Below are 24772 nucleotides of genomic sequence, written 5' to 3' on the forward strand. Positions count from 1 at the left end.
CAAATGAGGAAGTGAAACACACATTGCTAGGGATCTGGTAGTACTTGGTTCCGGTTTCAGCTTTGTTGTTCATTAACTGTTTAATCAATGATGAAATCACTGACATCCAAACCTCTGTTCTTCACCTGTGTGAGATCTCGGTCCTGGGGTTTTAGTGTTAGAGCTGTGTTCAGGGTTACATAAAGCTGGAATGAAAATGGCAGAGAATAGAACCCAAACGGATCAACATAACAGCATCCCAGGGATACAAACAGCTAAAACAGGCAGTGGTTACAACTGAAGTATTGATATGAAAGAGCAGGTTCAAAGATGACAAATCAGGACAGATTTCCGTCACTGCAGACCAATGATGGAAGGCTCCGGATTGGTTTAATGTAGGACACGAACCCATGTTTTGTTATCTGTGTCTCCTGAGCCATTGGAAAAAAACTACAAGAAATTTTTGTTTCTTGACACATGAACAATGCATTGGGAGGACTTGTAAGAAAAACGAAGCCACTTTGGAAAAACTGATTTACTGCACTTTACTTTCCTTAAATATGAATTAAACTAGAGAGCCCATGACAGCTATAAATTTACTAAGTCATACCATATTCTTCAAGAAAATTGATAGTTTTATAGTCCTACAAATGCATCCTTGCCCAGAGGAAATAGTTTATTCCTTAGAAGCTTCACCATAGTCAAATGTACAGATTGAAAACCATTTGGTATGTGTATACCAAGTGCTGTTTAAAATGAAGTCAATTTAGCAACAAGTGATATTTAAATACCAATTTTTAGAAATAGAATAATAAACACAATAGTTTATTAATTTTAAACTTTCCGTTTAAGTGGTATATTGTACTTCTTTTTTTTTTTTTTTTTGAGAGAGTGTCACTCTGTCTCCCAGGCTGGAGTGCAGTGGTGTGATCATAGGTCACTGCAGCTTCAACTTCCAGGCCTCAAGTTGTCCTCCCATCTCAGCAGCCCAAGTAGCTGGAACTACAGGCACATGCCACCTGTAGAGACAAGGTCGCACTATATTGCCCTGGTTGGTCTATTGTACTTCTTCAAGGAAAAAAATGTGAAAACAATTTCCTAGTCTAAAACCTAACTTTAAAAAATGTAAAATACAAGACACATAAAAGAGACATGTAGTGTACACGTGCAGTTTACAAAAATAATTTTTTTTTTTGAGACGGAGTTTCACTCTTGTTTTGCACGCTGGAGTGCAATGATGCCATCTTAGCTCACTGCCACCTCTGCCTTCTAGTTCAAGTGACTCTTCTGCCTCAGCCTCCCGAATAGCTGGGATTACAAGCACCTGCCACCACGCCTGGCTAATTTTTTGTATTTTTATAGAGACGGCATTTCACCATGTTGGCCAGGCTGGTCTCAAACTCCTGACCTCAGGTGATCCAACCGCCTCGGCCTCCCAAAGTGCTGAGATTACAGGCATGAGCCACCACACCAGGCCAATAAAATATTACTGAAGCTGTACCAACCATGTGATGCAGTTGATTTGAGAAAATGTTTGGGGCCCCAGTGCTCCCCTTCCAAATTGCGTTGCTCTGCCTCCTCATCCCCACTAGAGGTAACTACCATCTAGAACTCAGTCTGAATAATAAACACACATGCGATGAGATTTAAAGTCATTTATCCATATATAATCATATGAGATAGGTGCACGTACCACCCTTCTTTAGATAAGGACACTGTGTCATAGAGATATTGGACAACTGACCAAGGTCAAGTAAGTCACGCAGTTAATTAGTGGTAGAACTGGAAGCAGAGCAGTTTAATTCCTGAGTCTGCACTTAAAATCTCTATGCTTTCTAGGTGCTATAATCATTCACCATTAGTCAGTCACTTTCTCTTCTATATGGTTTTAACACATAGAAATGTATTCCAAGGCTGGGTGCAGTGGCTCACGCCTGTGATCTCAGCACTTTGGGAGGTTGAGGCGGGCGGATCACCTGAGGTCAGCAGTTTGATACTAGGCTGGCCAACGTGATGAAACTCTGTCTCTATTAAAAATACAAAAATTAGCTGGGTATGGTGGCCCATGACTCTAATCCCAGCTACTCAGGAGGCTGAGGCAGGAGAATCACCTGAACCCAGGAGGTAGAGGTTGCAGTGACCCGAGATCGTGCCATCATACGTGGCTCACGCCTGTAATCCCAGCACTTTGGTAGGCCGTGGCAGGTGGATCACCTGAGGTCAGGAGTTCAAGACCAGCCTGGCCAACATGGTGAAACACCGTCTATACTAAAAATACAAAAATTAGCCATGTGTAATGGCACGCGCCTGTAGTCCCAGCTATAGGGAGCCTGAGGTAGGAGAATCACTTGAACCCAGGAGGTAGAGAGGTTGCAGTGAGACGAGGTCTTGCCATTGTACTCCAGCCTGGGCAACAAGAGCCAGACACCATCCCAAGCAAAAACGAACAAACAAAACAGTAACAGAAAGAAAAAAAGAAAATGTATTCCAAAACAAAATAATGTTTAATCTGGTCTATTTTTTATATTATGCAGATAGAGTCATGTTTAATGATTTTCTCTGTGACTTATTTTTATTCCTCAGTTTTTTTTCTGAGATTCATCAACTAGTTACTTGAAGCTCTAGCTCTTTAATTTTATTGCCAACTCTGATTCCATTGTATGAATAGTCTGGTTTTTTCTATGTCCATTCTTTTGTCAATGTAGATGTGAGCCGATTATAGTAATATTCTATTATGGACAATGCTGCCATACACATCCTTTGGTTTGAACATCACATAAGCTTATTTCAGGTATAACAGCAATGTTAAAATTGACAAGTTCAATTCTTTTTATTATTATTATTACTTTTCTTTTGAGATGGAGTCTCGCTCTGTTGCCCAGGTTGGAGTGCATTGGCGTGATCTTGGCTCACTGCAAGCTCCGCCTCCCAGGTTCATGCTATTCTCCTGCCTCAGCATCCTGAACAGCTGGGACTACAGGTGCCCACGACCACACCCGAATAATTTTTTGTATTTTCAGTAGAGACAGGGTTTCACTGTGTTAGCCAGGATGGTCTCAATCTCCTGACCTCGTGATCCACCTGCTTCCGCCTCTCAAAGTGCTGGGATTATGGACGTGAGCCACCGCGCCCAGCCGACAAGTTCAATCCTTAGCTGTACCAACTAAACAAATGTTTAGTATTTTTTAAAGTTATTCCCTTCAAAAAAAACAGAGGGAGCTTTTCTTTTCCACTACCACACACCATGGTTCAACCATTCTCCTATTGAAGTACTTTCCAATTGATGAAAAGTCATTTGAAGACATTTCAGAACTTCATTCCCCGAATAAAAAGTAATCTGAACAAACTACATATTGTGTAGATATATTGCATTCATATCTCTACAGATTATTTTTTAAGAACCTAACCGCAATTTCCATACAGTGTTATTTTAACCTATTTGCCATGCAGGAAAACTATCTTTCTTGAAAAATATGATGAATATATCTTGTGATTTTCCAGTTAAAAAAATTGTTTTACCTCAAAGATTGTAATCATCATGTATCAAAATAACCAACTCACCATGGGACATTACTTCAGTCTTTACTGACTCACAGGCATACGAGCTTGTGTCCTGCTTCTATGAACTCTCTCCCTCTTCCATACATAAATGGACCTATTTAATACAAGTTGGATGTAGGACAATTAACCATTTTTAAACACTTATAATTTAGATTAAGTCAATAACTAATGTAATAAAAGAAATTCTATTACGGTAAGAAGCCTACACACTAGATTTAACAATTTAATTTTTTTTCCTCCTTAACTAACATGTACTTAATTGTCATGAGGCAGTGAATTGGTTTTCGTAGAAGCTGGGCACATGTGGGAATACACTCATAGGACTGATTAGACATTCCAGGTGAAATGGTTATAGAAACTGAGGCATATTATCTCAGAAAATGCATTTATATATCTAAATTTATTTTGATATCTAGAAAGTTTACAAAACGGCTGCACACTTCAAACTAATTCTGCCTTCTTCTCTCAGCAAGAGCAAGCTGAAGCTTATCCATGAAGGTGAAAGTGCTCAATGCTGAGCTTTTCTTCTAAACTTAGGTTTGGACTGCTGAACAAACTGACACCCAGAAAGCCAGCAAGGTCTTTCTACATTTTTACCATTTTCAGATTAGGACTCTTTAAATTCATTTGTCAACTATCTTCTTTTTCTGAATTATTCCTGGCACTCAAGACTGTTGAAGTCTACTACACCTTGTACTTTCACATGGCCAAATGAAAACAAGGTTATAAAGTGTGCATAAACATTTTATAAAGTAATTTTGTCATTTAACATATTCGGAGGTGAGATTTTTCTACATAAATTTTATGTAAGAGGATAAATATTTTGAACAAACATTTCCTTCTAAAGTCAAGTGACAGAAAACTGAAGCCTTGTGCATTGTTTTAAAGTCTGAGAACATTTCTAAATATTAGAGATGGGACTAAGAGAGGAAAACATAAATATTTTAGATGTCTCCCATCTTAAAAAAATAAGTTACCAATCTGTCAAAGCTACTCCCTACATGCCAGAAAAATGACCTGGCATAAAGAGTCCTGTCAGTGGAGGAGGTCACAGTGACATTGGCACTATTAACACTTTATATTTCTAGTTTTCCAGGAATAGAAGGGATATGTTTAACAAGTCCTTTTTCCCAAAATCCTTCAACTCAATATTGAAGGCAGAGAATAAGCAAACCTGGGATGCTCTCCAAAAGATAAGCTATAGCACAGCCATGTTATTCTCAAAAATACTCTCTAGATATTCTTTTCTATAAAATCAAATGCTCTGTGGCCACACCTTCAACAGCTTGCATTAGTTGACATTAAATGCATTTGTTGTGCCACAAGTCAATCTAAGCTTCCTTTTAGGTATTTTTAATACATCCAAGAGAAAACACCTGCTTTGGTTTTCTTTAAAGGTAATGACCTATAAGGACATCAACTCCTTTTTTAGGGTTAGACTACTGCCGGGTTTACTGAAGAAATAGAACAGGAGGAAAAAATTAAATCACAACAAACCTCTTTGGGTCAATTAAGGGCCTCATTAATATCCTAGTTAAAGGAAACTCCTCACTTCTCACTTCTCCAGTAAGTAATATACACATGGATACACTATACATGCATGTGTACATTACCATACGCTGTCTAGTTTCTTATAAATGACCCATGAGTGTGTGGATAGGCTGTGTGCATTTTATGTGTTTATTACATATGCCTGCGCTTTTAAAGAAAAACAAGAGCCAGAGAGATATGTAGTAAAAACAGATTTTAAGGGCTGTCAAAACAGGGAAAAAGAGGCCTCAGTATAGAACTGGGTTCATTTCCTAATACAACATGGGAAAGTGCGGATTTATAGCCAAGAAGCCAAGTTGGTGGTCAGTGGATGATGGAAAACTACTGAATTAAGTCAGCGAGATGAAGGATTTCTGGCTAAATGGACTTGACAGGATTCTTGCTGAATGCAAGCTAGGGAGATCAGATAATCACTTGGGGGATGGTGCGGAATAAGGACTTGGATCAGATCTCAAGGGCGTGAGATTCTGGCTAAGCCAACGTGGCCAGAGTCTTGCTAAAACTGGGCACTGCAGAACACACCAAGGATGAGGCCTAGCCAAAAATGAGCTCAGAGGAGCCTGTCTAAAGTTTGGTTAGGGACAGCCTCTTTGTTGATGTATGTTTACATACACAGATACACAAATAAATGCACATATATAAATAAAATTAGTTTATCCTAGTCAATATTTTTATTTAAAGTTGCATTGCTTTTTGAGTACCACAGATTTACCAGCTTAAAACAACACCAATGTGTTATCTCACAGTTCCCTGCGTCAGGAATCTAGGCACAGGTTGGCTGGGCCCTCTGCTCAGGGTGGCATCTCATTTCAGAATTGGGGTCATCTTTCAAGCCACGTAACTAGGTAAGTGGAGGCTCCTGATGGAATGTCCTACAAGGGCATGGATTAGGAGAAACACCATGAGCTTTAAACCCTGGGAGTCATGGCTACATTCATTCCTAAAGAGCATACTTAAAGGGTGGAAGAGGCTCTCTCAAAAAAGGCTGTGGGACAAATACCAAAAAAGACATTCTTTTTTGTTGCCAATAACAACAAGAAATGTCATGTGCTCCATCAGTACCTTGAAATAACACAAGGTAAGTAATTCCTTTCGTCTAAGTCCTAAAAAATGTCATAACTTGCATGTCCTGCACAGTCTTGGTTTATGGCTGTTGAACCACTCCCTGTCCATTTAGCATGAATATTGATGTTTTCGCTCTTAAAATAAAATATAATGTTTAACTGCTGCCTTAAAATGCACTGGGATGGATTTGGATATTGCCCGTTCTCACTTCTGGCTTCTGCCCCCCTTTTCCAAACTGACCTAGCATCTCAGTGTCACTGGACTCTTGCAGGTTGCCCGTGGCTGTAATGGGGTTCTGCGCTGACACGGAATCCTGGTTTAGCGGAATCCTTCCATGCATGGGTAGAGGTGGGAGAGTCAGCTGCCATCCCTGGTGCTCCCATAATGAACATCAGCTCACCATGGCTGCTGGTGCCACAGTCCTTGCTAGGGCCTGGGAGATACACAAGGTCAGGTGGAATGGTCAGAGGGACACCCGGGATACTACAGGTTAAGTGCAAGAAAACAAATGCAGGCAAAGAAGACCTCGCTATAGTGACTCTGTGTAGAAAAAATCTGTACTTATTCATTTTGTTGTTTGTAACATTTTTTGCAATAATCCTTGCAGTGCAAATGATCTAAAAAAGTACATTTTGGTTTGAAAATAGACACATAACTGAATTTCCATTCTCAAGAAACCAGATGATAAATATATAACCTATATAAAATGTGTATAGACTCATCAACCATGGGTTTATAGTAATATCATTGACCACATAAACACAGAAGACACATGTCTCCTAAAAAAGTGTCATCATAAACTTGAATATTTGATAGTTATTTTAAGGAACCTATGCCTATAAACAATGTAAAACATGAAGATACACAAAGCACATTTACCTATTACACTGCAAAAAAAAAGTTTTACATTTATTTAGATTGACTTTCTCTAAATTAATTTTGTTCATTTTAGATTGCAAATTCTTCGCATATAAAAAATTAAGTGGGCCGGGTGCAGTGGCTCACGCCTGTAATCCCAGCACTTTGGGAGGCTGAGGCGGGCGGATCACGAGGTCAGGAGATGGAGACTATCCTGGAGAACACGGTGAAACCCCGTCTCTACTAAAAATACAAAAAAAATTAATTGGGCATGGTGGCGGGCGCCTGTAGTCCCAGCTTCTCGGGAGGCTGAGGCAGGAGAATGGCATGAACCTGGGAGGCGACGGAGCTTGCAGTGAGCGGAGATCGCGCCACTGCACTCCAGCCTGAGAGACAGAGGGAGACTCCGTCTCAAAAAAAAAAAAAAAATTAAGTGATAGCTGTAAGAGGTTGTCTGGGATACCACAAAAAGAATTGGTTGCACTGTTAAATAATGTCACTGCCATACTAGTGTTATCAGATGCTTCAAATAAAAGAGCAGTTAATTCTAATAATAGATCACTTTTAATCCTTTTTATGGAATCAAAGTATAGCTTTTCATCCTGTCAATGGTGAAACTCCTGACATTGTTTTGGATGTTATTGTAAATTTAGTTTCCAAAAGTATCATGGTAAAAAACAAACAGTCCTGGCGCAGTGGCTCACGCCTATAATCCCAACACTTTGGGAGGCCAAGGTGGGCGGATCACAAGGCCACGAGTTTGAGACCAGCCAGGGCAACATGATGAAACCCTGTCTCTACTAAAAAAATACAAAAATTAGCCAGGCATAGTGGTGTGGACCTGTAATCCCAGCCACTCGGAAGGCTGAGGCAAGAGAATCACTTGAACCTGGGAGGCGGAGATTGCAGTGAGCCGAGATTGCGCCACTGTACTCCAGCCTGGGCGACAGAGCAAGACTTCATCTAAAAAAACAAAAACAAAAAACACCAACTTTTTTTTTTATCAGTCAAAAGAAACCCAAGGAGCAGAAGTGTTCATGGTATAAAACGGCTCTTGATCGTGCTCAAAGAATTGGTGATATTCTAATGAAGACGGAACCTTTAACTGTCAAAGTTAGAAATATTTTTTGTATAAGCACTTGATGTACATTATTTTTTACGTGAATGTCTTATACTCTGTAATGAAATGGCATGGACTTAAGAAGCCCTATTATTCTGAAACATCTTAATTTAGTTTAGGAAAATTATGAAGTTGTATGAAACATACAACTTACTTAACAGATTTACTTGGAAGATATTTGAAGAAAAGTCACTGAATGGAGGCAAAAATACAACACTTGTGAATGTATTTGCACTTTTTGTGAGCATGTTTGTCATTACACATTTCAATACAATTGGGTATGATCTTCCTTTAGGATAATTTGCTCTGAACATATGGAACACTTCAGCCTTTATTTTGAGGGGAAAAAGGAATATTTTTTCAATTAAAAATCGATAATCTAGAAAGAAGGGTATGTAGAAAGTGTCTAGTTACAAATTTAGGAGCCATAAGCTGTAACTTTGAAGGAGATTACAGAAAGTTGTATTTAAAACAAATTTTAAGATGATCTGAGATCTCAGATAATCTGAGAAAATTGTATTTTCAGAAAAAACGCTTGTAATGTAAAAATATATAATATCCATACATAGATTATGTATAGTTATTCTGTTATTTATATTATTTACTTTATTTAGTTTATTTTATTTATTTATTGAGTCTCGCTCTGTCACCCAGGCTGGACTGCGGTGGCGCGATGTAGGCTCACTGGAAGCTCCGCCTCCCGGATTCACGCCATTCTCCTGCCTCAGTCTCCCGAGTAGCTGGGACTACAGGAGCCCACCACCACGCCCGGATAATTTTTTTGTACTTTTAGTAGAGATGGGGTTTCACCGTGTTAGCCAGGATGGTCTCGGTCTCCTTATCTCGTGATCCACCCGCCTGTACCTCCCAAAGTGCTGGGATTACAGGCATGAGCCACCGCGCCCAGCCCTATTCTGTTTGTTATTTCTAATGTTCAAATAAAATAATGGCTGTTTGAAGTTTTTGCTTTTATATACGTGTAGCTTATTTTTATGAATAATTTTATTTCTGAAAAGCTTTTGAATATATAATATTCGATACAACAAAAGACTAATGTCAGTCTGACAGTCATTTAATAATTATTTTATAAAATACACAGTTTTAATTAATGCTTTTTTCACCCTCAAGTGACCCGGGCCAGACCGTACATTAGGAGGTCCCCTCTCATCATGAGTATGGTCTTCTTGAATGCTTTCATAAGCTGGACTGTACCATGTGCTTTCGTTATCTTTTCCCATGAAGCAAATCATCAATAAATGCTGTTTAATACGCCTTTATATGTCTGAAAGTTACCATTTATATAAAGAAAGGGAAATCTGCTGATGGAATAAACAAACTGAATTGGAGTCGAGAAGTCCACGTTTGGCCAGGCGCTGTGGCTCTTGCCTGTAATCCCAGCACTTTGGGAGGCCCGAGGTGGGCGGATCACGAGGTCAGGAGATGGAGACCATCCTGGCGAACATGGTGAAACCCTGTCTCTACTGAAAACACACACAAAAAAAATTATTCGGGCGTGATGGTGGGCGTCTGTAGTCCCAGCTACTCTGGAGGTTGAAGCACAAGAATCACTTGAACTCAGGAGGCGGAGGTTGCAGTCAGCCGAGATCCTGCCACAGCACTCCAGCCTGGGGGACAGAGCGAGACACCGTCTCAAAAAAAAAAAAAAAAAAAAAAAAAAAATCCACGTTCTAGAAGCAATAACACTAACACTAAACTGTGTTATTTGCAGTTTAACACAATCACCTTTCTAAGCCTCGCTTTTCTCATTAATGAAACATTAGTTTATACTTAATGATACTGGAAACTTCTGTGAGTTGTATTGTTCTAACTATAAGCAAGTAACCTACATGATCTAGTCATTTGGAGAAACTGTGATTTCGTTCACTGCTCCAATGAGCCTGTGGTCTGTGGTCTCTTTGCTTTCTGCAACTGTTCAATTTTTGTTTTTTCTTTTGAGACAGAGTCCCACTCTGTTGCCCAGGTTGGAGTGTAGTGGCACGATCTCGGCTCACTGCAACTCCCGCCTCCCGGGTTCAAGCAATTCTTGTGCCTCAGCCTCCCGAGTAGCTAGGATTACAGGCTAATTTTTTTATTTTTAGTAGAGAGGAGGTTTCACCATGTTGGTCAGGCTAGTCTCAAACTCCTGACCTCAGGTGATCCACCCGCCTTGGCCTCACAAAGTGCTGGGATTACAGGCATGAGTCACCACACCCAGCCTCAATATTTTAAATTATAACTCAAATTCACATTTTGATTCAAATACAGCAGCCATTGTTAAAGGTGGGGTTGGGTTTGGGATTGGAGGATGCCTAGACAGGAAAGAGTTTTGAAAAAATGGGTATGCAAGTGGAAAATGTTCTTCTTTGCCCTGGCCTTGTGGCTGTCTGTGGCATTAATTCCAGCTCAAGTATTTGATTCCTGTCAGAGTTTATTAGAGACCACTACCATGTTTCCTGTGAGGACTTCTGATGCAGATCTTTTCATGTAAATTTCTTATGCATGTTAAAACACAGATTCTAACCATGTGCAATATGTCAGTGGCCAGGATAGAAGAACGCAGATGTGCTCTTTAAAAAATACTGAGGTCTCAGGGCAGGCAAGTGGCTCATGTCTGGAATCTCAGCACTTTAGGAGGCCAAGGTGGGTGCTCTGGAGTTTGAGACCAGCCTGGGCAAGCTCAGTAGATCAAAAGCCCATCTCTACTAAAAATACAGAAAACTTGATGGACACAGTGTGACACACCTGTGGTCCCAGCTACTTGAGAGGCTGAGGTGGGAGGATCACTTGAGCCCAGGAGGTCGAGGCTGCAGTGAACTATGATCACACCACTGCACTCCAGGCTGAGAGACAGAGTGAGAATTGAGACCCTATCTTAAAAAAAAAAAAAAAAAAAAAAAAAAAAAAAAAAAAAAAAAAAAAAAAGGAAAAAGATATTGAGGTTTCAATGTAGAGACAATTCTCAAATTATGAATACTGAAGTTATAAATGCATCATCTGTGTGATTGGGAGACAGGACTCTTTGCAACTTAATCTTCCTTTCTGTGAAACAGTCCACAATTCGGGTGCTAATGACTCCAGTGAGCCACTTTCCACATTTGATGGATTTCCTGCAGTACATCCTCTCTCCACGCACTTGCCATCCCCCCCACGGCTTTATACCATGAGGATCTGATTGGGTGGGGTCGCCCTTGGGCCAGGAATCTTCTTTTGCACCTCTCTTGCACGTGATTACACTAAGTGGTGCAATTGATCATCTTTGACAACTTGCGGCTAATCAAGTGTTGCGTTAAATACATCCATTTTGTGGCACTGTTCCAACACTGCATTTGCAGACTGTATGAAATTTAGTTTTCTTAATTTGAGAGAAGTGTTTAAAGTAGCTAATTCAAACACAAAGGTTTATGTTGCAGCCCATTTCTAAGCTGGTGATTGCCTCTAAGCTACCTCTTCTATTCCTTTTTGGAGGGTCATTCACTGACTATATTGTAGTTATTTTAAATTGTATATTTTATTTTAAAATGTGATACACATCTCACTATGCTGCCTGGGCTGCTCTTGAAATCCTGAGTTCAATCAGCCCTCCTGCCTCATACACTGGAGTAGCTGGGATTACAGGTGCATGCCACCACACACAGCTCTGCAATTATTTTTATTTTATTTCATTTTATTTTATTTTGAGACCGGGTCTCACTGCCATTGACCAGGCTAGAGTGCAGTGGCCCGATCCCTGGCTCAGGTAATTTTCCAATTCCGGGTGATTCTCCCACTTCAGCCTGCCAAGTAGCTAGACTAAAGGCATACACCACCACACCTGGATGATTTTTGCATTTTTTGTAGAGACAGGGTTTTGCCATGTTGCTCAGGTTGGTCTCAAACTCCAGGGCTCAAGTGACCCTGCCACCTCAACCCCCCAAGTACTGGGATTGCAAGCATGAAACACTGCACACAAGCCACCATGCCCAACCTGCAATTATTTTTAAATGGTGTATTTCTACTCCTTTGGTCACTGACAGTTCAGTGACTCTTTCATTCAAGTGTAATGACGTACACATTCATCCATGATCGTTTCCTTTTAGGCATAAGTTTAAAAGCAGCAAGTAGCACAGGGAAGATGACAGGAGGGTATGAAAAATACATAGTTTTGCTTTAATTTTTGCTGTTCTTGGTTCAGTTTGTTTTGACTATGATGCGTCAGTATCTAGCTATTAACTAGAGCAATACAATAAAACAAAACAGGTATATTTTTTAAAAGTGATATATAACTGCATGAGTTCTGCTCTTCTAGTACAGGGAGGAGAATGCAGAACATAGTGGCAAATCTGTGTTCAAATTCTGAGCATAAAATGTAGCATTGGCTCTGTGACCTGGAGAGAACTATCACCTTCAGGAGTCTAAATGTTTCTAGTGCTTGAATTTTTCCCAAAATATTGAAATAAAATGGTGAAATTTGAGGTAAAAGAATAGTGTATGTATTTTTTAAAGATGAAATGAACTTTCAGTAGCAGTTAGCATCAGAGAGGGAGAGAATAAAGTGTGTCTCCCAAAAAGAAATTTTGCCTTTGTGTAACCAGAAGGTTTCACCAATCTGAGGATTTCAACACATTCAGTTATGAGTAGTAACTTAGACGCTCATTCTCTCCCTCTTAAATGCCATATTTTCCCGCTTGGCTTTGATGGTTTGCAGAGTTTATGATCTTTTCGTAGGTTCTAAGTATTTTGTTCCTCCATTTCTGAGAGGTTAAAAATGACTTCTGGCACAGGAGCTATCCAAGGATTTACTGTGCTCTTCTAGCTCTCTTCAGGTGGGTGAAGAGAGACCAGGGTGGTAGGAGACTCAGGAGGGTGGAGTGGAAACTATCACATTTTCCTACTGCAGCTTCAAGTTTATTTGCCAGAAGCTCATAAGGAAAAAAAATGTTTTGTTTTGTTTTTTCTCTGACCCTTTGTAAATATGACTACATTGTTGTTTCTGCCAAGGAATATTGCTTTTTTTGCTTTGCTAAAGTTATGGCCTGAGCTAAAATACTACGATAAACAAGGAACACATGTAAGGACACCATATTATCCAGAAGAACAATAACAACCACCTTGGCAAGGATAAACAAATGTGAACTGCAAATCAGGCAAGGGCTAAAACTACATAGGTCCCCTTTTTAGATGTGTAGTTTTACAGACCCCATTTTGTCTTTAATGTCCTGCTGGTGTTGTGTTTGGTTATGGCTGGGTTTTTTCTTTAATTTCTATTTTTTTGAGACAGGGTCTTGCTCTATCACCCAGGCTGGACTGCAGTGGTTCAATCGTAGTTCACTGCTGCCTTGAACTCCTGAACTCAAGGGATCCTCTTATCTCAGCCTCCCAAGTAGCTGTGACTATAGGTGCATGCCACCACATCCAATTAATTTTTAGTTTTTTTGTAGATCCAGGGTCTTTCTATGTTTCTCAGGCTGATCTCTAACTCTGTTCTCAAGTGATCCTCCTGCCTTGGCCTCCCAAAATGCTGTGATTACAGATGTGAGTCATCACACCAAGCCATGGCTATTGTTCTTTAAAGAATGGTACCTGAACTGCAAAACTACTGATATATAGTTTTTTTAAAAATTTGAAGATATAGCCAGGAGAATGATTAAATGGACTTAGCATAGAATCTAAGCAATATAGGAAGTGATATACAGGTAGAAAAGTCAAAGGCCTAGAAATACAAATAATGACAATGAAAAGGGGTCAGTAATAATGAGAGTCAAAAGGAGTGAGATTATGTCAGAAAGCAGAGTGTTTACTTCCATTTCAAAGGTAAATTTACTCCAGTGAAGACAAGGCCCAGGATATGGCAAGGCAACAGATGACCAATGTGGCATGGAGGTAAAGGTCTTTGGAGATGAAGAGATTAAGACCTGAGAGGCTAGAGTGCCACGTAGAGATCCCAAGTCAGCCATAATGATGGCTGGTCATGGGGAAATGACATGGGTCATGATTCCAAGAAGAAAATCTTCATTGCCTGAGGAGAAGACATCAGAAGATGAGAAAGAGTAAGAGCTTGCAAGCATGAATATGAGCCTTCATGTCTCTCTGCATCCATGTCTTTGACAATTAAAGCTCTTTAAATCTTCCCATCTAGGAGTCTATTTCCTGTGCTCCTGAATTTGTGTTCATCTCATAACTTGTCTCAGTGGATGTACTTAGTATGCGATGGAAAGGATGGGAGCCAATTTGGAGCCTAGGCTTCAAAAATCTTAAATGTTTCCACTTGATTTCTTGTATAACCTTTCCCAGTCATTATGTGAATCAGTCTAGGCTACCCTGCTGGGGGATGACAGATGACACCAAGAAGAAATACATGGTCCCAGCTGTTATTGTCCTAGTCTAGTCATCTCTCAGTTAATCTAAAAGCAAGAGTGATTCCAATTAAGACCAGATAACATCTCAGCTAAGCACAGTCCAAATTGCTGTCCTGGAGAATTATGAGTTGAGCAAATAATTATTATTACAAGTCACTAGGTTTAAGGCAGTTTGTTATGCAGCAAAACTAAACAAATACAAAAATGACTATGATGGGAAAGTATAAAAAGTAGAATAACTGAATGATATGAGCCTCCAAAAAGCAGTGTCTTTTAAATAATGATGCAGATTTCTCCATTAGGTCTAAAAAATGGTTGTAATAATTGGAGGGGCACTAAAATATTGGATGTCATTTTTCTCCTACTTTTATGTGGGACTCTAGGGGACAGTGTGTGACAAATAATAATTTATGTGTTACATAGATTTGGGGAACTCCAAACACATGTTCAGTTACACAGTCACTTAAATAAATTTAAAACTAGTTCTTATATTTTATATGTGGTTATTATATATGTCTTTATATGAGTGATATTTATAACAAAAAATAGTTTGTATGTTTAAAACCCAGTTCTTATCCCCTTAATCTGAACTGGCCTCTCTTTTTGGAAAATTTATTCCAACTCTGCTTTTCCTACTAGGTTGAACTTCATGCTCATCTGATCCTTTATTAGATTGCCTAGGTATTTCATTTCTTATTGATTACCTTATTCTATTACTAATGTTCAAAGGATAATACCATCAGGTGTGTTCTTCTCATATGTCATTGATGATAAACTTTTGGAACATAGTCTTAAACTCAGCCTTTATAAATTTTGACACCCTTTTTTATATTTACTGACCCTCTGACTTTGAGCCTCTGTGTAAATAAATTCCAAATTTGCCATTCCTCTAATTAATTGTTCTTTTGATTCTGGCCACCCATGCAGTGATCCTCACTTTCATTGCAAACAACATAGCATTGATCCTCCTTGGCATTAGAAAGCATGCCTTGTCATTATCTCCCCATAGTGCCTAGTGAAGTACTGCACTATATATAGAGCATGCTCAGTGACATGTTCATGACTTGCCTTTAAAATAAGCATTTGACATGTATTCATGTCAAGATTAGGCTAAAAATTAGAAAATCATAAAAATATTTGGAACAATAGACATCCAATAAAAAAGATGCTTTCAGCAATAGTCTTAAACAATATATTCTTTCCTGTTTGGTGGAAATATTTCAGCATCGTGACAAAATCTGATGATCTTGGGTATTATTTCTACTTGTATTTTCTTCACTGGCATCTGTCATTCTTCATACGAGTACCATATCAGACCATTTTATTTTACCTCAATCTTCTTCAGACTGTCTGGTTATCAATGGATTAATTAAAATTGGCATAAATATGAACATTTTCCCTTTAAGTATAAAAGTTCTTTTCTTTAATCCACCTCTTAAACTCTCACCCAATTTATCCTTGGTTTGATTTTCCTGGGTCTATGCAAGTTTATAGTTTGCTTTATAGAGTAGCTTATAGACCAGTGTGCAACCTGAGAATGAAGACGAGTTCTAATTACTCATTTTTTTTTAAACTTTAATGCACGTGCTCTTACATGCAATGCACATCTGGAGTTGGCTGTATGTTTTCCCAGGTACTGTATTAACTGAAGTCTGTCTCTGAAATATTTAATAGCAGGACCACTCCCTCATGGTGTATTAGTAATGCATTAGTATTATACATCTTAATTTTAAGCCATCCTTGGGTAGCCACTGTTTGTACACTGAGGATGCTTTTTTAACATAGATTTGTGTTTTACTGAATGACCTATTCCAGCAATGGTCCTAGAGCACATCTGTGGTGTCAGTTTGTTGCCAAATATCTTTCTGTATGCCCATCAGCTCCAGTAAGAAAGCAAAATATGGTTCACTGTTGTCAGTGGAATAAGTAGGAGACAGGACAGAAAAAAAGAAGTGTGACAAGGAGCTATTCTACAAGACATCAGACTCATAGGTCTAGAATCTTAGAAGAAAATTACTAGTTGTTTGGACTGAATACATTCTGTATGCAAATACAGCTAGGTTTATTCCTTTTAATTTGTTTGGGGAATTTCAAGAAATGCCAGTATGCACTGACATGAATTTGTAAGATTTGGACATGACTGCGTTGTTGTTTCTGCCAAGGAATATTGCTTTTCCTCCACTTTCCATTTGGCTGCCTTCAGGCTGGCTTGGATGGAGTGCTGCCTCACAGTAGTTGGGGAGGAGCTGCAACCCAGAGGACTGTTTGAGCACTCAGAGCCATTGGCCCAGGTCTGATGGAGCCCTGTCACCATCTTGAGAGACATTAGGCTAGTGGAGAGCAAGAGAGGACAGGGAAGAGAGCCACCCAGGAGAGAAACATGTGAGGGTGCCACTGACCCACAATTTAGGGGAAAATGTGAATAATCGAAATGCTCTGGGGATACACTGACCATTAAAACTGGATATTTTGTTTGCATCATAATGCAGTGGCTTTCATAGACAGATTTTCTAGGTTTGCATGTGTCCCAGTATTTTTCACTTTCCTTCCATCAACATTTTCCCTCATAGCATTAGTACTCAACTGAACAGACCCTCCTTCAGTCTTTTTGTTCTGTCTTGTTTGTTTTTGAAGCAGGGTCTCACAAGCCCAGGCTGCAGCCCAGTGGCACTATCATAGCTCACTGCAGCTTTGACCACTCCAGGCTCAAATAATCCACCCACCTCAGCCTCCCAAATAGCTGGGAATACAGGCCCATGCCATCATGCTCAGCTGATTTTTGCATTTTTTGTAGAGGTGGGGTTTCGCCATGTTGCCCAGGCTCATCTCAAACTCCTGGGCTCAAGCGATCCAACTGCCTCAGCTTCCCAAGTTTCTGGGATTATAGTGCAAGCCATCACACCCAGCTTCCTCCTTCAGTCTTAAATAACTAAGGTATTCATGTTTAATAGACCCAACCCAACTTGGAATCCAGGACCTGGTTGATTAGCCAGATTCGCATACCAGTGAGTAAAGGATTTTAAGTAAAAATGTCCAAAGAAGCAGCTTCTGAAGTTGAGCAGAAGCATTTCAAGTAGGGATGTTTGTGCCACAAAGAAAGCACAGAAATTTATTTTTTTAAACATATCTGCTTACAGGAGGTGGTGCTTCTCACTCAGAAAAGGATTCTAACAAATATTTATTAAGGAACGATTACGTGAAAACTTATATAAGTTGAAAGATCACCTGAGGCAAACTTTTAAAACTTGTTCAATGCCGAAGAATACTTGGATTTATATATTCACTGGCTGTTACATTTGAAAAGATTCCTAGAGATTATTTAAGGCTTCCCCCTATTTATTTATTTATTTATTGTATTTCCAAAAATCAAAAACCACATAACATAAAATGTACCCTTCCAACAAATTTCAAGTGTCAGATACAATATTGTCAACGCCATGAACATTGCTATGCAACAGGTCCCCCAAATGCCCCCATCCTACATGACTAAAACTGTACACCCACCGAACAACAATTTTCTACCTTCTTCACCCTCAAGCTCTATCCTTATTTTTAAATTTAATTTTAGTTTTTGAGATGGGGTCTTGCCCTCTCACCCAGGCTGAGCTATGAGTGCAGTGATGCAGTCATAGCTCACTGCAGCCTCTAACTCCTAGGCTTAAGTTGTCTTACTGCCTCAGCCTCCAGAGTAGCTGTCACTACAGCAATGTGCCACCAAGCCTGGCTGAATTTTTTAATTTTTTTAGTGTTAGGGTCTCACTATGTTTCCCAGGTTCATCTCAAACTCCTGGTGTCAAGTGATCCTCCCACCTCAGCCTCTCAAAGAACTGGGATTAAAGGTGTGATCCACCATGACCAGTCTCTCCTTACTTTTAGAAGAGGATCTTCTAAAAGTGGATTAGTCTTATGTGGATTAGACTCAGCTGATTCCTACGGAGCTAAATAAGAACAAAGATATTTTCAAAGTCTCTTGGCTTTTCCAAATTCACTATGGCAACGTTGTAATAGGTTAGTCAAAGAAGAGAAATGGGCTTCTCTCTATTTCAACATGAATATTAGGTTTTGAAGGAACATGGATGAGTACACTGTGTCTGTTTGTGTGTGTAGGGGAGATGTCTGTGTGATGTATATGAATATAACCAGGTGGAGAAAGGTAAAAAGGAAGGTGAGTAAAAGGGTGACCTTTACTGACCACACAGGGTACACAAGACAAGGCCTTGGGTCCACTTAAGGTAGAAAGTTATAAATAAACTCTCTCATGGAACTAGAACATTCAGAAGAGTAAACCCTCAGTGAAAGGACAGGTAGAAAAAAAGTGTGCTATAAGCAAAGAAAGGTCAGTCAGTTTTCACCTCGACTCTGGTTGTAAAACTAAAAATTCACAACTACTATCCTACTCTCAGATAAGTTTGAGATTTCAACCCACATGGCCTATGTGCTCTGATACCTCTAGCCAAGAAAAAAACTTAATGCGGTCTATGTGCAAGGGAGAGATAAAGGGAAATTATTTCTAGAGGAAACACTGCCCCACCAGGCACTTCAGCATTCCACAGATCAGGGTCACACAAAAATAAACTCCTGATTATAAATTACAACAAACATGAAGCAAGGTATTGCTCATGAGGGCAGCTAAAAGACAAACAGAAACCTCAAGGGCTTCAGATGCTACAGTTGGTGAGTGAGGATCTAAACCAGCTACATGTGACTCATTTCAAGAAATAAATCAGAAATCTGAAAACATGCACATGGATAGCAGACAATTAAAACATAGCCAGGCAAATTAAACAAGAAGCAGATAGAAGTTCTGGAGATGTGAGAATAAAATAATTTGAATTACATCTCAATGGATAGGTTCAGAGCAAATTAGATACTCACAAAGATAACATTTATGAATTAAAGTATAGAGCTGCATATATTAACAAGAGAGAAACTCACACAGATGAAGAGATAGAGCAACATGAAGGAGAGGTCAGAATCCTGAATAAAGACTCTAAGTGTTTAACGTAATTCTTATCGGAGTTCTAGAAGGAGAGAAGAAAGAGGATGAGGAAAGAAGAGATACGTATCATTTTGTGAGTGAAAAGGATGGATAAATTTCCATAATATTTACATTGGAAAATAAAATCTATAACTGATACCCAAAAACGTCGGAGAAAAGATAAAAGAAGCGTAAAATAAAATAAGCAAAATAATGATTATTTTTTCCAAACTTCAGTGTCACAAAATGGGTACACCATATAACAAACCTGCACACATATCTCATGAATCTAAAATAAAAGTTGAAAGGGAAAAAAAAAAACTGGTGAATATTTACATTAATAAAAGGGACTTCTACAAACAACCAAAATACCTTCAGACCAGGTACAATGCCTCATGCCTATAATCCTAGCCCTTTGGGAGGCTGAGGTGGGAAAATCACTTGAGGCCAGGAATCAAGACCACTTGGGCAACATGGTAGGACCACATTTCCACAAATAATTAAAAATTTAAAAATCGGCTGGGTGTGGTAGTGCGTGCCTACAGTCCTAGCTACTAGTGAGGCTGAAGTGGGAGAACTGCTTGAGTCCAAGAGTTCAAGGGGGCGATGGGCTGTAATCATGCCACTGCACTGCAGTCTGGGTAACAGAGTGAAAACTTGTCCCTAAAAAAAGAAATAAAAACATGTTATGGATTAAGCTTGATATCTGGCAAATTTAAAATTTTAAATATCCAGTGGATTCATAAGAGAAACAATGAGATATGTGCTGTTAGACACAACTATAACAAAAATATTTTTTTTCAAACTCAAGAAGCCAGCATTACTTTGATACCAAAGCCAGACAAAGCCATGACAAGAAAACTACAGGCCACTATTCCCAATGAGCATAGCTGCAACATCTCTAAAAAAAATACGAGGAAAACACATTCAACATCTCTTTCTTTTTTCTTTCTTTTTTGAGATGGAGTCTCACTCTGTCACCCAGGCTGGAGTGCAGTGGTACAATCTTGACTCACTGCAACCTCTGCCTCTCGGGTTCAAGCAATTATCTTGCCTCAGTCTCCCAAGTAGCTGAGATTACAGGCACTCACCACCACACCCAACTAATTTTTGTATTTTTAGTAGAGCCAGGGTTTCTCCATGTTGGCCAGGCTGGTCTTGAACTCCTGATCTCACATGATTCACCTGCCTCAGACTCCCAAAGTGCTGGGATTACCGGCATGAGTCACTGCTCCTGGCCATAATAAAAAATGTCACACACCATGACCAAGTGAAATTTATTCCTGGGATGCAGGGATGGTAAATCATTAAATTTGATAGAACACATTAACAGGAAGAAGGATAAAATTACATGATTATCTCAATAGATGCAGAAAAATGTTTTTAAAAATTCAATGACTTTGATATGTTTTGGCTCTGTGTCCCCACTAAAATGTCATCTGGAATCGTAACCCCCATAATCTCCATGTGTCTAGGGAACGACCTCGCAGGAGAAGATTGGATTATGGGGTGGTATCCCCCATGCTGTTCTCGTGATAATGAGTGAGTTCTCATGGGGTCTGATAGTTTGATAAGGCAGTTTTCCCTGCTTTTGCTCACACTCTCTCCTGTCACCTTGTAACAAAGGTACTTGTTTCCCCTTCTGCCATAATTGTAAGTTTCATGAGGCCTCCCCAGCCATGTGAAACTGAGTCAATTAAACCTCTTTCCTTTATAAATTACCCAGTCTTGGATATTTCTCTACAGCAGTATGAAAACGGACTAATACAAACTTTCACAATAAAAACCCTCAATAAATAAGACACAATTTGAAGAAATGTACCTCAACGTAATAAAAGTTATATATATGACAAGCCCACAGCTAACAGCATACTCATAAGTGAGAAGTTAAAAGCTTCTCCTCTAAGATACAATACAAGGCAAGGATGCCCATATTTAACACCTCTATTCAACATAGCACTAAAAGTCCTAGCCAGAGCAATTAGACAAGAAAAAATAAATGGCAAACACAAAATAAAGAAATAATTTTTTTATTTTTTCAGATAACATATTCTTATGTGCAGAAAATTAAATTATAAAGAATCCACTCACACAAAATATTTAGAACCAATAAACTAATTTTTAAAGTTGCAATACACAAAATTAATGTACAAAAATTAGTTGCATTTCTGTACATTAACAATGAAATATCTGAAAAACAAATGAAGGGGAAAATCCTATTTACAATAGCATCTAAAGGAATAAGATATTTAGAAACAAAGAGGTGAAAAACTTGTACACTGAAAACTACAAAACACTGATGAAAGAAATTAAAGATGCAAATAAATGAAAAGACATACCACATTTGTGGACTGGAAAACCTAATATTGTTAAAATGTTCATACTACCCAAAGCAATCTACAAATTTAATCCTATCCCCATCAAAATCCCAATGGCAATCCTATAGATACCGAAAAAAATCTTAAAATTCATATGGAGTCACAAAAGACCCTAAATTGCCAAAGCAATTTTGAGAAAGAGCAAATATTGATACTTTCTGATTGAAATCAGAAAATGTCACAAATCAGGGAGTACCACACTTCCTGATTTTAAAATATATTACAAAGATCAAAACAGTATGGTAATGTCATAAAAACACACATGAAAGCCAATGGGAAAGAATGAAGAGCTCAGAAATAAATACAGGAACTTATACTCAACTGATCTTCCACAAGGTTCCCAAGAATACACAATGGGGAAGTGATAATGTCGTCAATAGCATGGGGGGAAACTGGATATCCACATCAAAAGAAATTGGACACTTATCTTCCACGGCATACAAAAATCAACTAAAATAGATTGAAGACTTAAAAGTAAGACCTAAAACTGTAAAACTTTCAGAAATAAAAATACAGGAAAATCTTTATGACATTGGTCTTGGCAATAATTTCTTGGATATGACACCAGAAGCAGCAGCAACAAAAGCAAGAATAGACCAGTGGAATGACATCAGACTAAGAAGCTTCTGTACAGGAAAGAAAACGAAAACTGACAGAGTGAAAAGAGAACCTATAAAATGACAGAAAATTGTGCTAATTATATATCTTATCAGTTTATATCCAAATATCCAAAATACATAAGAAACTCCTATAGCTCAGTAGCAAAAAATCAGATAAGCTGATGTTTAAAAATTTGCAATTGGCATGAATAGACATTTTGCCAAATAAGACATACAAATGAACAACATGTATATGAAAAGATGTTAATCATCAAGGAAGTTAAAAACCACAATGACACTTCATATCCATTTAAATGGCTGTTATTGAAAAATATAACAAGTGTTGTGAAAATGTGAAAAAATTGGAACCCCTGTACACGATGAGAATGTAAAATGGTACAGTTGTTATGGAAGACAGTATAGATATTCCTTGAAAAATTAAGAATAGAAATACCATATGATCCAACTTCTGGATATATATCCAAAAATATTGAAATCATTATCACTAAGAAATACGTGCACTCTCTGATTTATTGTGATGTTATTCACAGTAGCCAAGACATGGAGACAACTTATATGTATACAGATAGATGAAAATATGGTATATGCACGCTATGGATGTTACTCAGCCTTAAAAAATGAAATTCTGTTATTTTTAACAACATTGATAAACCTAGACAACACGATGCTAAGTGAAATAAGCCCATCACTGAAGGAGATACATTGCGTGACTCTACTTACACAAGGTACCCTAAATAGCCAAACTCACCGAAACAGAGAGTAGAATGGTGGTAGCCAGGGGCTGGCACAAGTAGTTGAAAGTAAATGGAAGGAAAAAACTTACCATGCAAATAGTAAGCACATTTATGTAGGATTGGCTACATCAAAATCAGGAAAAAATACATTTTAATACCAAAAGTATTAATAGAGACAAAACAAAACAATTCACACAACTATAAAGGGGTCAATTAAAAAATAAGATATAACATCAGAAGTGTTTGTGCAACTAATAATAACAGAGTTGCAAAGTACAGAAAGCAAAAATGGACAGAAATAGAAAATTCTACAATTGTTAAGGGTGCTGACTCCCACACAGTAAAAAATATAGTATAACTTTGACTCCCCCAGAATGAACTAGTAGTAGCATACTGCTGACCACAAGCCTTACTGATAGAAAACATAAGCAGTCAATTACAACATACTATGTATGTTAGTTATGCTATATCCTTACAGTAAAGCAAGCTAGAGAAAATAAAATGTTATTAAGACAATCACAAGGAAGACAAAACATATTAACAGTACTTACTTATCAATACCAGAAGTTTACAAAGTCTGTTTACAAGATGAATTGGCTGTCTAAAATGATGGGCAACTAGAGCTTAAGAACTCAGTGTGTAGTACATATCAAGTAACTCAACATTTTCCTGTAATGTCATGAGTTTTCTCTGCCTCTTAGGAACACTTACAGCAGCAATAGTTGCACTTCCTATGCTCCCATGGGTTATTCAATGTTCATGGTACTGCATTAAACACAATGAAAAATACATGAGAACTACAGGAGATGCCTTTTTTTGTTTGTTTTGTTTTTGTTTTTGTTTTTTTAAGACAGTCTGTCACCCAGGCTGGAGTACAATGGTGTAATCTCGGCTCACTGCAACCTCTGCCTCCCCAGTTCAAGTGATTCTCCTGCCTCAGCCTCCTGGGTAGCTGGGATTATAGGCACCTGCCACCACACCAAGCTAATTTTATATTTTTAGTAGAAACGAGGTTTCACCATGTTGGCCAGGCTGGTCTCAAACTCCCTACTGTATTACTACAGTAGTACAGTGGGTACTAAAGTTAATTTTATGCAGCTATGATTTAATATTGCATCTTCACATTTGTTTTCATTTTTCTTGACTGCAAATGGCACTATGTAGAGTCTGTGTGTGCATAAGTTTTGATAAATTTAACTTTTTACAGTAAGTTCATGTATATTTTATGATAGTAAATAATAAAATAGTCTGGTATCTACATATGTTTTATGCATTTATGACATACCTAAGTTTTCTTATTTTTTTCTATTTCTAGGCTATAGAGGTTTTTTTAATTTTTTCAAATTGTTGCAAATCTTCAAAAATTTTTCCAATATATTTACTGAAATAAATCCGCACATAAGTGGACCAATGCCCCTCAAACTTGTGTTGTTCAGGGGTCAATTGCATTAGTTTGTTAGGGCTTCTGCAACAAATTAATATCAATTTGTTAACTTAAAACAATATAATTTTGGCCGGGTGTGGTGCCTCACCCCTGTAATCCCAGCACTTTGGCAGGACGAGGCGGACGGATCACCAGGTCAGGAGATCGAG

The 24772-nt window shown here is 38.5% G+C and overlaps 1 long non-coding RNA gene across 1 annotated transcript; it reads right to left on the reverse strand.

Moving 5' to 3' along the window:
* Window positions 1-5753: 5753 nt before the first annotated feature.
* Window positions 5754-23995, reverse strand: LOC108541969 (uncharacterized). The gene is made up of 3 exons (XR_001889141.1): window positions 23731-23995; window positions 6397-6589; window positions 5754-5963 (listed from the first exon to the last, which is right to left on the reverse strand). It is a non-coding gene; the product is annotated as an uncharacterized LOC108541969 (long non-coding RNA).
* Between the last annotated feature and the right edge of the window lie 777 nt (window positions 23996-24772).

This window comes from Rhinopithecus bieti, unplaced genomic scaffold (assembly GCF_001698545.2).
Source record: "Rhinopithecus bieti isolate Rb0 unplaced genomic scaffold, ASM169854v2 scaffold_387, whole genome shotgun sequence".
In the NCBI taxonomy this organism is placed as follows: Eukaryota; Metazoa; Chordata; class Mammalia; order Primates; family Cercopithecidae; genus Rhinopithecus; species Rhinopithecus bieti.